This window comes from Adiantum capillus-veneris, chromosome 29, assembly GCF_014529385.1.
Source record: "Adiantum capillus-veneris isolate H3 chromosome 29, ASM1452938v2, whole genome shotgun sequence".
Lineage (NCBI taxonomy): Eukaryota > Viridiplantae > Streptophyta > Polypodiopsida > Polypodiales > Pteridaceae > Adiantum > Adiantum capillus-veneris.
In genome coordinates this window covers 27,716,380-27,729,910 of record NC_140959.1, presented here as the reverse complement: position 1 = coordinate 27,729,910, position 13,531 = coordinate 27,716,380, and positions in this window count along the sequence as shown.

Below are 13,531 nucleotides of genomic sequence, written 5' to 3'. Positions count from 1 at the left end.
AGGTTATTCGCCGACGCTTGTAGGGTGCCAAAGGTACATGCATATGCGCTCTGGTCGTGTGCTAGAGACGGAGCAACTAGAGAGAATTTCAACTTACGCGACTTCTCATTATCCACCTACCTTAGGTGTCGGGCCCTGGCGGGGACCGAAGGTAGTACAAACCAAGACCCGAACATAGCGGCTAGTGACTCTTCCTCTGATTACGATGTCATGGAGGGTTTCCCAATGCCTAATTCCGATAGCTCAAGCCAAGACATGTATGCCATGGGTCCATGGTCTGGGCCGAGCGTGCTTAGCCGCTTGATGGAAACCTTTAGTAGAGCCAGTCGCTCCGAACATGGAGCTAATGATGTAAATGAGGGGGGTGGGGAAGTAAATTCTCCATTCATGACCAACGTAGACCCTATGCCCTTAGAGAATGTGCATGTGAATACTCCATTCACTGCACCCCCTGACTCTTCAGAGCTATTTTCCTCCGAGGTCATATTACCCGATGGTAGAAGCCTTGCCGAAGTGCAAGAGGTTGAGCGATATATCCTTGCAGCAAGGGAAAAGGAATCAAGAGATTACGCAAGGCGGAGCAATGAAGAGAGTTAAAAGCAAAAGCCCCTATGTCAATATCCTTGCTAAGAGAGCAATCAAGTGCTTCTAACTTAGCAACCGCTAAGGGCCAACCCCTAGAAAGCAACATTGCATCTAGCTCAAAGGACACCCCTAGCACCTCAATCCTAGATGGAGCGTTCTTAAATGAGAGCTGGGAGTACGAACTACAAACGGAAACTCTAACCGACCTATACACATGTCACACCTATCACGTGGGTTGGTTAGATGTCCTACAATCCACAATGGGTGCTACTAGTGTGGAGGATCAACAACAAAGAGTTTGTGAGGTCATCCATAGGGTCATTGAGTTAGAGAGACAGAACAAGGGGATCAACATGCCTTCAACGGATCTCATGAGATTCTTGGATATAGGAAAGGATAAACAACCAACCTTATCGCAAATGGAGACTCCCTCGGTAAGTTCGATGGATCCTCCATATGTTGTTTCGCCAGGGGTATCAGTGCAATCTGAGCCCACAAGTGATAGCTTTACCTTTCCAAGTCTAGCTCATCTTTCCCTTGATGACACCACGGCTACCATACCTACCCCAATGATGGGCATGCCAAGAAACATGCCATGGACCTCATTTGTTAGTAAAGCACCGCTACATGGTAGCTCAATGCTTGCAACTTTACCTACAAGTGTGTACCAATCGTATACACCCATGGATCCTTGTACTCATGTAGTCCCTACTCCTCCCATTGTTTCAACTACCTATGATCCACAACCACAACACCCAAGCTCTTATTTCCATGGGACCATACCGGCTAGGATTAGCATGTCACATCCGACGTCTGCTATGCCTAGGGCCACACATATGAACTTTGGGCCACCACATGGAACACCATCGTACCCAACGTGGAGCCCAAGGGCTTCCTATGCGCCAAGCCCAATGCCAATACCCACTCCACATGTAGTCTCTGGAGCGCCTTCACCCGCGGTGCCTGCTCACTTAGGTGACTTGGCAACATTTTCTTAAGCTATTGGTCGATCTATTGCAGAGAATATGCGTAACACGCCTGATAGAGAGCCTACAAGTAAGGCAATACAAATAGCCAAGCTCACACAAAAATTTAGTGGAGACGGGGATGTGAGAAAGCATATCGAAGTGTTCGAACAAATATGCGATTCTCTAGGAGAACACAATGACCTGCATAAGAGTAATGCTTTAAGCCTAACCTTAAGTGGGAAGGCAGGGGATTGGTATAGAACCCTAAGGGTGGAAGAAAAAACGATTTACCCTACTCTTAGGAGATTGTTCTTGAAATAATACATACGAGAGGGAGTGCTTTGGGGTGTAGCCTCTCAGCTCCAGAAAGCTCAACGAGAGGAAGGAGAGTCGGTGAGCGACTTTATTAGTCACCTGAAGCATTTGAATTCTCGTTGTGATCCAAATGAGCGTTTCAATAATAATCAATTGCTTGATAGATTCATTAGGGGATTACAACATGAGGATATCTACAATGGCCTAGTCATTAGAGGTATCACCACTTGGGAAGCAGTCACCACCAATGCGATCCAATTGGAGGATAATTTCATGATTCAAGGAGAAAGAGTGTCTGTTGAGCCTAAATCTATTAGCTCGCAAGCATTAGGGCATCATCCAATGACCTTAAAGCCTATTGCTAAGGAGCCAAAGATATCTGAGATGACTTTAGCAAATCTCACCAAGGCTATTCAAGAGAGTCTTAGAGACAATCGTGCTCCGTAAAACAATCATATGTATCCAAGAAGGGAGCAACAATGGTGCTCAATATGCTATGGACCGCATAGTACCAGTGAATGCCCTACTTTTAGAGTAAAATTCAATGGGAATTGCAATGCCTGGGGAAGGTATGGTCATCAAGCTAAGGATTGCATAGTATTTAAGCACGCGATGGCCAATAGACCAACCTTAGCATGGATAGACACACCTCGAGTGCCAGAATTGATTCCGGCACCACCTCTTGAACAAACAGCACAACACATGGTCCCTAGGGCCCAAAATGTTGTTCAAACAACACCCTTACCACCTCCAGTGCTAGGACCTCAACCACCACATCCGAGAATCACTTCTATGAATCAAGTGGGTTGTGAGTCATCTATTGCTTGTTTGGGAGGCTATGAGGAAGATATGGACCCTAATATTGCCTATGGGATGGATGTGCTTGAGGAAAGTCCACAATACTACATGGAGGACTATTGGGGACAAGTCAAACCTGTCTATCAAGTAGCTGCTCTTGCGACAAGAGGCAAAAATATCAATTACACTGCTAAGAGACCACCTCTTCAATGCTATGAGTGTGGAGGTCCACATCGTGTAGGCGAGTGTCCTATTGGGCTACAAAAGAACACCACACTAATGGAAACCAATCAAGCGAGTACGTCTACAATGCCGATACTCATGTGTAATCGATGTGGCATAGATCATTTGATTACCCAATGTCCAAATAATCCAAATGCACCGAAGATCATGCCATTAAACTTGGTTGAAGTTACCGAGGAGCCATCACAAAGTACACCTCTGGTACCAGTAAACGTACTCACAGGATCGATGCTCCAAAAACAAAATTATATTCTTGAGAAAAGAGTGTCATAATAATCAATATCTAATTCTCCTGAATTATTTTCTCATGTTAAACTGATCATTTAATATGGGGAAGTGCCAGGGGAGAAAAAGCTAGAATATTGAATAAGCTAGCAGACCGGCCACAGTAGGGATCCAAAGGAGGGAAAATAGGGATCCAAAGGGGGGGCCATCTGCAAATGATCCATGTGCAACAATGGGCTAAAAAGACGCTAAGGTTGAGCCCATTAAGACTTCCAAAATTCAAAGGTTGTGTCCAAAGGTCAACCATGGGGGGAATTGGATGCTTTGTATGTGTCCCAAAAGTCTTTACAAATCCCTACATAGGAGGGGGCGAGCCTTGGGAGTACGGGATGAGAGAGAAACTTTCTCACACACACACACAAGCTCCCTTTACACAAAGGGAATGAGGGACACATGTCAACTCTCTAGCCCAGATGCCCACAAGGTGTACCCAATTCCTATTGGATGGCCTTGGAGGTGGACCAATGAGAATTAGGCTAGAGTAAATCTACTTTAATTAATTTAAAAACACTTAATAAAAGAACCAATGAGAATTAAGCTCTCTAGAAGACTATTGGACAGTCTCCCAAGGAGTCCAATGAGCATTCAGCAGCCCAATGGATTGCCTGATTCCTATTGGGCAGGAGGCAAAGGGGTCCAATGGAATTTCGAGGAGTTAGAATGGCTGATACGTCACTTGACCACGACTGATCCATACTTCGTAGAGAGCGTTTCTCCCATTGCACAAGCCTACTCTTTTGACCAAGATGACTATAGGCGTCTAGTGACCTTCTTAGTAAACATGGGTACCTATGATGAAGAAGAAGATTTACATGACTACACGGATGGCACATATGGTCTCATGGATGATGACTTTGTTTATCTCGATGACGAGGATATGGGTTTAGCCTTAGGGTTTCCCCCCAATCTCTACAATATCCTATTCCCTTGACTCTCTAAGGGGAGTGCAAATAATTAGGTTAGAATTCCTTATGTTTTTTAATTGTGTTCCAATAAGTGTTGGTACCTTTTCCTATTGATGTGCCTTCTAGAAGTATTCTTTGTGTTTCTTAGTGTGTACAGGAACGTGTTGCTGTGGTTAGGATTTGGACCTTCATGGAATCTTTCTCTCGTTCACACTTCAGATCAAGCGCGACCATCAACACAAACAGGTGTTTCTTGCCCATTAGCAATGCCCCTTATCTTCTTGCATCCATGTTTGTCTGCTTTAATTGTGATTGGTAGTATAATATTTAGTGCATTTTCTTAGTATCAAACATTAAATTCAATGTATTTTTTTGTCATAATCACTTGTCTAGGTTCAAAAATCAAGTAGTCCAACTAAGATAGTTTGACCAAGCTAGGTGTTAGAGATCTTCTCTTAATACCATGGGGAATGCCTTCCTAATTATCTATGGTTACTTAGGTTCTTAATCCGATTTAAGCAGCATTGTGTGAAATGTACTAGGGCTTTCTAGTGGGCTTAGTCCCTATTGACCTTTAGCTTAAGTATTATAAAGGGAGTTTACTAGTGTGATGAGCGTGGGGAGGGTAACAATGTTATCTGGCCCCCCAAAGTTACAAAATTAAAATGCTGAAAACGAACAAAAAAAAAAGTCAAAGTGCCACAATGTAAAATCTTAAGCTGGATGAGAAATCTCAGCTTGATTGGGTACTTCACTCACATGTATCGCCTATGGTATAGAGCCCTAGAGGTTCCCAATGTGGGCACTTTTCCTTGAAAAGCAAAAAACCCAGGGCATACAAAATAAACACACACATCAAAATTGAAACAATGTGAAAAGACTTTGGGGGGTCAAAGAAAAGTAAATAAGTCAGGCGATGATTTCATGAGAATTCCTTTTATCGTAGTTTAACTACAAGGTCTTCTAGGTATAGCCTCTAGTCAGCCCTTGGACATGAAATACTTGGCTCTCGCGATTAAAAAACTTAATTGACCAAAGAAAATTGAGAAGCTTGTCCATGGTATTAATAGTCGATCTTTAGTGCCTTTCGATCGACCGTTAAATTAGCGACCCCAGACTTGTTTAATTTTTTACCTTTACAAATGTTTATGCGTTTGATTATATTGCAATTTAATGTTTATTTGCTGATAAACAGTTTAAAATTTTGTTACCAATCAAATTGTCTACCTACAACTGCATATGATTTTTAATTGTATATGAGAATGCAATTACTGTGCCAATGTTGTTTGATTTTGCAATGCTAAGGACATTCATCTCAAATGCTCTTCCACCTCGACGAACGAGCTTCAACTCAATAGCTTCCGAGGATGGAATCTACATCAGGAAGGGGGGCATGTTAACCCTTACACACATTCCTATCACCTAAGACGGACACCGTATTATTTATTTGGTAGAGTCAGGTACCGGGCTTGTCGGTCCAATAGGAAAAGGGTAAGTTTGATCGCCGATGAGAGGCGCACTCTAACTGGAACATTCAAGGGATTAATTGGCTAAGCATGGGCGCCCAAGTGTGAATGGGGCGAGCTCATATAAAAGTCAACTAAACGTAAAATTCACTCATTCTCTCATTTGTGCAATTGAAGAATGCTCTTGATCCATCTCCATCTTCTTCTTCTTCATCTCCTTGTGTGTGTGTGTATGGGTGAGAGAGAGAGAGAGAGAGAGAGAGAGAGAGAGAGAGAGAGCATTGAGACGACGGCATGGCGGTGGACGAAGTGGTTGAGCACGGCGCAACGGTGGCTCCCCTCTTCTTCGCGGCGAGGAATCCTCCACGATAGCAAGCGTAGAGCGGTGAGTGACACACCATCGCCATCTTTGAGCTTACTAGTTTAGGCTTATTGTGTGCTTGGAGCCATTTGTGGCTCGTACACAGTGTATCGGCAAGTTCCTTGCATTGACACGTGCAACGTACGCGCATATAGTTAAAAACTAGACAACATAAAGCAAAAAAACACTCAAACTATCATGAAGATTAAACCACTTAAAATTTCAGTTTTATGCATGAAACACAAGCAATCAATTAAGACCCTAGTCTAACGCAAGTTCTACTAGCCTAAAAACTATGTGACCAATATTAATAAATAATTCAGTATAGCATGTCTAGGGGCTATAAAAAAGCTCCTAATCTATTAGTACATTGTCAAAGCTTTTTGAAACTCATGGAAGTTTTGTATTTTGTCATTCATTGAAAAAACTAAAACACATCACAAGGCTACCACCCCAAGGCAAGTCTAGGTGCGACTCTTGGCTTCTTGAAACCTCACGAAGGTGTTCCAAAAGCCTGCTAGCCCACCAAGGCGCGTCTAACCCCTATCAGCACAGGGCATTGGTTTAGGAATTTGACCAAGCGAGCCAAGGTGATTCCCCTCGCTTGCCAAGTGCTAATAAGACGCTAGGCCCCACATGGACACAACATAACATAGAGATTTTCTTTTCATGTGTCTAGTAGCATTTTTGCTAATTTTTCTCGACACTTTTTTGCTTCATTGATCCATTTTTTAGCACTTTTTAATTGCTTCCATTATGAGATGCTTATGGCAATTGGACTAAAGAGACTAAAGCCTAATCATAGCCCTAAGTCATGTTAAAAATGAATGGAGTATTAAGACTATCACTAAGAGTCTAGGACTAATGAGAAATGAACCTACATTAACCCAAGGTCAAGGCCAATTACCTATAATTAGCACACATAAACCTAAATTTTTTATGAGTTAAGTTTCACAAAGCAAAGTGTTGAAACTTTAGTATGCTTAGCTTTTGAACATGAAAGAACCATAGCTTAGAAGCAAAATTTCACTTAAGCCAAGCATAGAGAATAAAGAGATAAAAAGAGCAAAATCATGGAAGGATTATACCTATTCATGCTCTTTGTACATCCTTGAGCAAGCATCCTTTGTGTAGAGAAGTCTCTTGATCTTTTTATTTGCAAAAGAAGCTTTTTGAAGCTAAGTGTAAACACAAGCTCCAAAGGCCTTTTATTGAAATCCAAAAGCACACAAAAAAACATTAATGAAAACCTAAAGCTAGGGTCTTGCATACCCAAATTTGCCAAAGGGAAAAAATCCAAGGGAAAAAAGTGTCTTTGGTTATGCACATGATCCTCTTTGTAGCAAATTTATACATGCATATAAAAAATGAGAGAGATAAAATGCTTCTACATAAGCACATTTTACAATTTTTACAACCTCTCATGCATGGTTCAAAGTTGATTAGTTTCTAGCTCAATGAAATATGGAATTTTAAAACAAACCAAGAGCTAGAAATAATGCAACTTTGATGAAATGAAGTGGCTCTTGAAAGCCAAATTTTACATTGTTAAAGCTTTCCAAAAAGTTGGCTAACAACTAGCTCAATAAATTCGACAATTTCAGAGCGCGCTATGAGTTAGAGATGACTACAACTTGATGAAATGAAAATGAATGGCTCTTAATAGCCAAATTTTTACTTGAAAGGTCCCCAAAACGTTGGGTAAACAACTAGCTCAAATGAAAACATTTGCCTTTTAGACCAAGCTATGAGCTAGAATGTATACAACTTTTAATCCAAACAATTTGAATGGCTCTAACTAGCGGAATTTTGCAATATTTTGCAATGATGACCCCTTCTTGGATCAATGAAAGTTCAACCTTGCCACTTCTCTTCAAAACAAAACTCAATCTTAGTGCTTTTAAGCCTTTGAACATCCAATACAAGCACTAAAAGCATGCTCAATCACAAGCCCGAAACTTTACTTCTCTCTCTTGATCATTCAAGAAGCTCAAATTTTAGTGCTATGTAATGATTTTTTACATTCAATTCAAGCACTGAAAATGTCATGCTGCTCCATCATAAAACCAAAATGATATTTTATGGCCATTCGAGAAATCTCAATGTTTTAGTGCTATGCAGTGGTTTGCAATCAAATGAAGCACCAAGCCCAAACTTTTTAATGATCTCTTTTGGCTATCAAACATGCTCAATTTTAGCGCTTTCCAATGATTTTTCATTCAATTCAAGCACTAAAATGCATAATCAATATCAAACCCAAAATGCACAAGGTTACCCAAGCATTAAAGCATTAGCAATGGTAGCTTTCAAAGTTCATATGCTTGCTTTCCTTTTAGTGCAAAGAGAATTTTTCAATAAAGCTAATCAGTAGATCATGCATAAGCCAAAGACTCACACAATCATCACCCCCACTATCCATGCCCACACCTTGCTCTATAGTAGCAAATATATTCTTATAGCAAAGAGAGAAAAGAAGATGATGAAATGAAGTTTCAATTCTCTCTAAAGTGATCATTCAAAACCCGAATCCCTGCCATAGGCCAATGAATGCATATAAAATGAGTCTCATTTTCTCCATGACAAAAGAGGTTGTCATCCTAATGAGTTTTTCGGTTTTTAATTTTGCACGAGAGGTAGATTGATGTTAGCATGACAACAATCAACTCCTCGTGTGCAATAAAAACCAAATGAACTCTCAAAATTTACTGTGAATACCCTTTTGAATGGTTATCAATGAAAATCCGCCGTTTAAACCAATCCTTGAGCTAACATTTTACACAGTCTGACTCGTTCTCTTCACGTCAACAAATTTGATACATTGATAAGCTCAAGACCATTCCCTCAAATGATTGACGTATCAAGGGCGGGAGATCTTCCCTTGATAAGAGTCCATGTTTTATTAATTTTTTTAGCAAATGAGATTCGATGAATTGACACTATAACATATGCGCGGTATTATCGCCCGCATTATGGCAAAAAAACAAACAAATTTGTAATATGAAATTTCCCGTATGCGGAAAAGACTGCAGCAAACATTGCGGTAATGGTATGGCGGTAAAATCCGCGGTAATGCGTGCGGCTATATTTCTGCGAGTATTACCGCGTGTGTTACTGCAAGCATATCCGCCACTGTTACCACGCAGGTGTTATCGCGAGCATTATCGCAAACGGGTTTATTATAAAAAAACAGATGACCGTTTGGATGATCCTTTGCTGGACCATCCAAAAGGTCATCTATTTTTTTATTTATTTAAAATATTTTACAAAATTATTATTAATTACAACAAAATATCACAATTGGACAATACATTGAGCCAAAAAAGATTGATAATTTCATTTACGTAAGTATAATTACAATTGGAGGAGGTATTGAGCCAAAAAGTGATAGGTATTGCATTTACATAAAGGGCAAAAAAAGCCCGCGTATACAAAATAGAGGATGGTCATGGGGGAGAGGGAAAAAAAGCCCGCATATACAAAATAGAGGTGCTCATGGGGGAGAGGGTGGCATTTCGCGTGGAACTCCTTGACTCTGCAAAACCAGAAAAAGAAACAATTTAACACTTTGTTATTTAATATTTGATATAAAATCAACAATTTGATAATTTAAATAAGATTAAACTTACATGTTGCAGACTTCTGCACGCAATTTTCGAACTCCTCTCGAGAGACCATTTGATTTTCAAACAACCAACACCAAGTTTGATACTCGGTATGGTTCTCTCTATATCTTTGCACATCTCTGGTCGGGCGACTCATGGTAATATTATACTGACAAAAAATAGCAACCAATTAATTAAATGAAAAGCATTAGATCTTTTACAGTAAAACTAATATTTTTACTTACATATTTGTCTTTCCAAGCCGTTTTTCCTCCCGAACCATAATGTGTAGGAGTCTGATCTGGCCTCACTTGGCGCGTATACATCCTAGCACCCGTTGCCCTTTCGTCCTCTTTCTCTTCCATAGCTGTCTCCCTCTCCACATCATGGACATTTCCTGGCCGATAGCTGTGCTCAGGAGACTCCATTGTCTTCTTTGCAGCTCTCCTCACACTAGATTTTTTGTTCTTGAGAAATGTTTTGACATGCTCTTACAACCATTGCCTTGAGAATTGTTGCCCCTCAGGGTTGGGGAAACGCATGTGCATGGTTGTCTCTATATATGTGAGGTTGTAGGGATCCTGCTGATCAAATTTGAGAAAACAATTGATATATGTGGAGTGGATTAATTGGTTGACGTGTGTGACGAATCTCCTGCCCTGCGCTATCCCGAGATCCACCATACCTCCTCTATGAACTTGGTAGTATAACCCGTGAGCATCTGGTGCAAGCATGTCATGGTCCTCATCTTCTGTTGGAGCAGGGAGCGGTGACTGTGGAGGAGAATCTGTAGTACTCCCCCCCCCCCCCCCCCCCCCCCCCAAAACAACAACTAGCTCTGCTCCCTCGTTGAGATCGACCGGCGCTAGCGCGCGAGCTGCCCTGGTGCTGACTGCCAGAAGAGCGCCGACGTGAATCTGGGACAGAAGGTGGGATAGGTGGACGCCCGTGGCGTCGGACCCTGTGGCGTCGCACCCAACGGTGTCGGACCCTGTGAAGGAAAAGATGAACCTAGAGCTATAGGTGGAAAACTCTATAGGTATGGAGTGCCACCAGTCGAAGTAGAGACCTCAGATAATCCAAAAGCTGCTAGTTGCACCGGTGAATAGCGCTGCGTAAGGGTCTGCTGCGAACCTAATCACTCAGCCCGAAGACGCAATGCCCTCTCCACATCTGGATCGGTCCCGAAAACAGCCGAACCCTGATGATGACTGTGCTGAGGTGAGGGCTATGAATGATAGGCAGAGAGAGCGTCGGGATATGACATCCCGTCCGCCATGAAATCCTCAATGCTGCGAAAGCATGGTGTGGAAGAAGAAGACATGGTCTGCATTTATTATGACAAAGATTAAACTAGGAAATAAATTGGAAGATATGATTAAAAATTTACACATTGATTTTTTTCAAACATTGGATTCTCTATAGTATCCAATGTTGAAAGAATCCAATGTGGAAAGAATCCAACGTGTGTGTCTACAACCTATAAAAGAACCTTGCAAAGCCTTGAGTGCTAATAAGATATTAGTGTGTGTATTGGCTAATAAGAGATTATTGTGTTTATGATTAGTGTGACCGATTGCGCGATCACTTGGACGCCCATTGGGGCCTAATACGTCACCTACGACTTAATCATGGAGGTATGTTTATGTTTTTGTGTTGATTATTGTTTAATTTAACATAATTAGTGTGTGTAATTGACATGTATGCACACTAATTAATGTGTAATTGACATGAACATACACTAAGTAGTGTATGCATTGGCCAATGCACACACTAAATAGTGTGTGCATCGGCCAATCACACACTAATTAGTGTGTGCATTGGCCAATCCCATTGACCAATGTGCACACTAATCACACACTAATTAGTGTGCGCATTGGCCAATCCAATTGACCAATTCACAGACTAATTAGTGTGTGCATTGGCCAATCACATTGGTCAATGCACACACTAACCACATAGTAAATAGTGTGTGTTAACACACACTAATTCGTGTGTGCATTGTGGGATTGGCCAATGCACACACTAATCACACACTAATTAGTGTGTGCATTGATTAATGGGATTGACCAATTCACACACTAATCACACACTAATTAGTGTGTACATTGGTCAATGGGATTGACCAATTCACACACTAATTAGTGTTTGCATTGGTCAATGGGATTGGCCAATTCACACACTAATCACACACTAATAAGTGTGCGCATTGGCCAATCACATTGACCAATGCACACACTAATCACACACTAATTAGTGTGTGTTAACACACACTAATTAGTGTGTGCATTGGACAATCACATTGGCCAATGCACACACTAATCACACACTAATTAGTGTGTGCATTGGTCAATCCCATTGACCAATGCACACACTAATCACACATTAATTAGTGTGCGCATTGGCCAATCCCATTGACCAATGCCCACACTAAACACACACTAATTAGTGTGTGCATTGACCAAGCACATTGGACAATGCACACACTAATTAGTGTGTGCATTGGCCAATCACATTGATCAATGCACACACTAATTAGCGTGTGTTAAGTTTAACATGGGCATTAGAATAATTAACAAATTTAGGTTTTGGTGTGTTTTTACTTACACTAATTAGTGTGTGTAAAGAACACATGCACTAATTAACGTGTGTAATCACACACTAATTAGTGTATGCACATACTAATGCATAACTTACACTAACATATGCATGTGTGTGCGTATGTATATTTGCATGCGTGTTTATTTGTGCATCATGTGTATGTGTATTTGCATGCGTGTTAACTTGTGCGTGTGTATGCATGTGTGTGCGTATGCATGTATATGAGTGTATGCATGTGTGTGTATGTGTGTGAAAAAATCAAGAAACATAACAAGAAAACTTACATGGAATTGAAGAGCTTGTTGGGAGAGGGTAGGAGAGTATAGATGGAAGAGCAAAGATGGTGGAGAGTAGAAGAGTAGAGATGGAGGAAGAGCTCAAGGCTGTGAAGTTCGCGCTCTCGGCTTCTGTGAAGATGTTAGAAGTTGGACACACCCTATGGAAAATGACTGCTCGACAGATTATTTTTTTTTTGTAATTATTCATTTATTGAGAAAACCCGACATTTCACCTTTGTAAATATTGGGGCTTACAGAAGTTTTCAGATTGTATCTCAGTTTTGATATTTAGATTGAGTAGATGGTTAAATTGGAACATTCGGGTTTGAGAATTGTAAGGTATATATACCACTTTTTGACCTTAATGGAGAACCTTTTGTCATTTTTAAAAAGTTTGAAGTTTGTGAGTGAGCGTACTGTGTACGAGAGAGAGTGAGAGCATCATCTTGACGCTACGTGCGCATCTGTGGTCGGAACCGAGTGCGGAGAAGTGCACCGTGTTGCCCCCGACGAGAGCTATGCGCCAATATCTACATTGCACGCGTACGGTCCGGTTTTGCAAGCTCCATCTACGAGCTTCATCTGGTGATTCAGTGAGCATACGTTGTCCGATTTTGCATTGCAGCATATCCACGTGTTCGCATTGAGTAGAGCTACACATTAGGCACTTTAGATTTCGGAAATGAAGACCTGCAAATTTCGGCCAGACATCCTACATGATTTTGCACCGGGTGTTTTGGGTTGGGATTTTGGTTCTTAGACCGTAGGGAGAGTGACCTATTGGTGTTAGTAGGGTCTCCTTCAAGTTTTACGGTGTTTCGAGATTGTTTGACAGGTATTCGGCTCTAGAAAGCGTTGTAGGAAGTTTCCTCTTATGCACTCTTGAAGGCTGTGACTTAGACATTGGGTAGAGACCTCTGTAGGAATTAGTTAGGAGTCGGTCGAGTGTAGGTTGACACCCTTTTCTTGCTTCCACGCGCCTGCGGGTCGAGCTTCGTCCTTAGCTGACAAATCTTGTTATGTGAGTTCTCGCTTTGCTGACGTCCGTTGCGGCGTATCCGTCCAACATTGGCGCCGTTGCAGGGGACGAAAACCTTAGGTAGGTGACCGAGACTAGTCCTTGA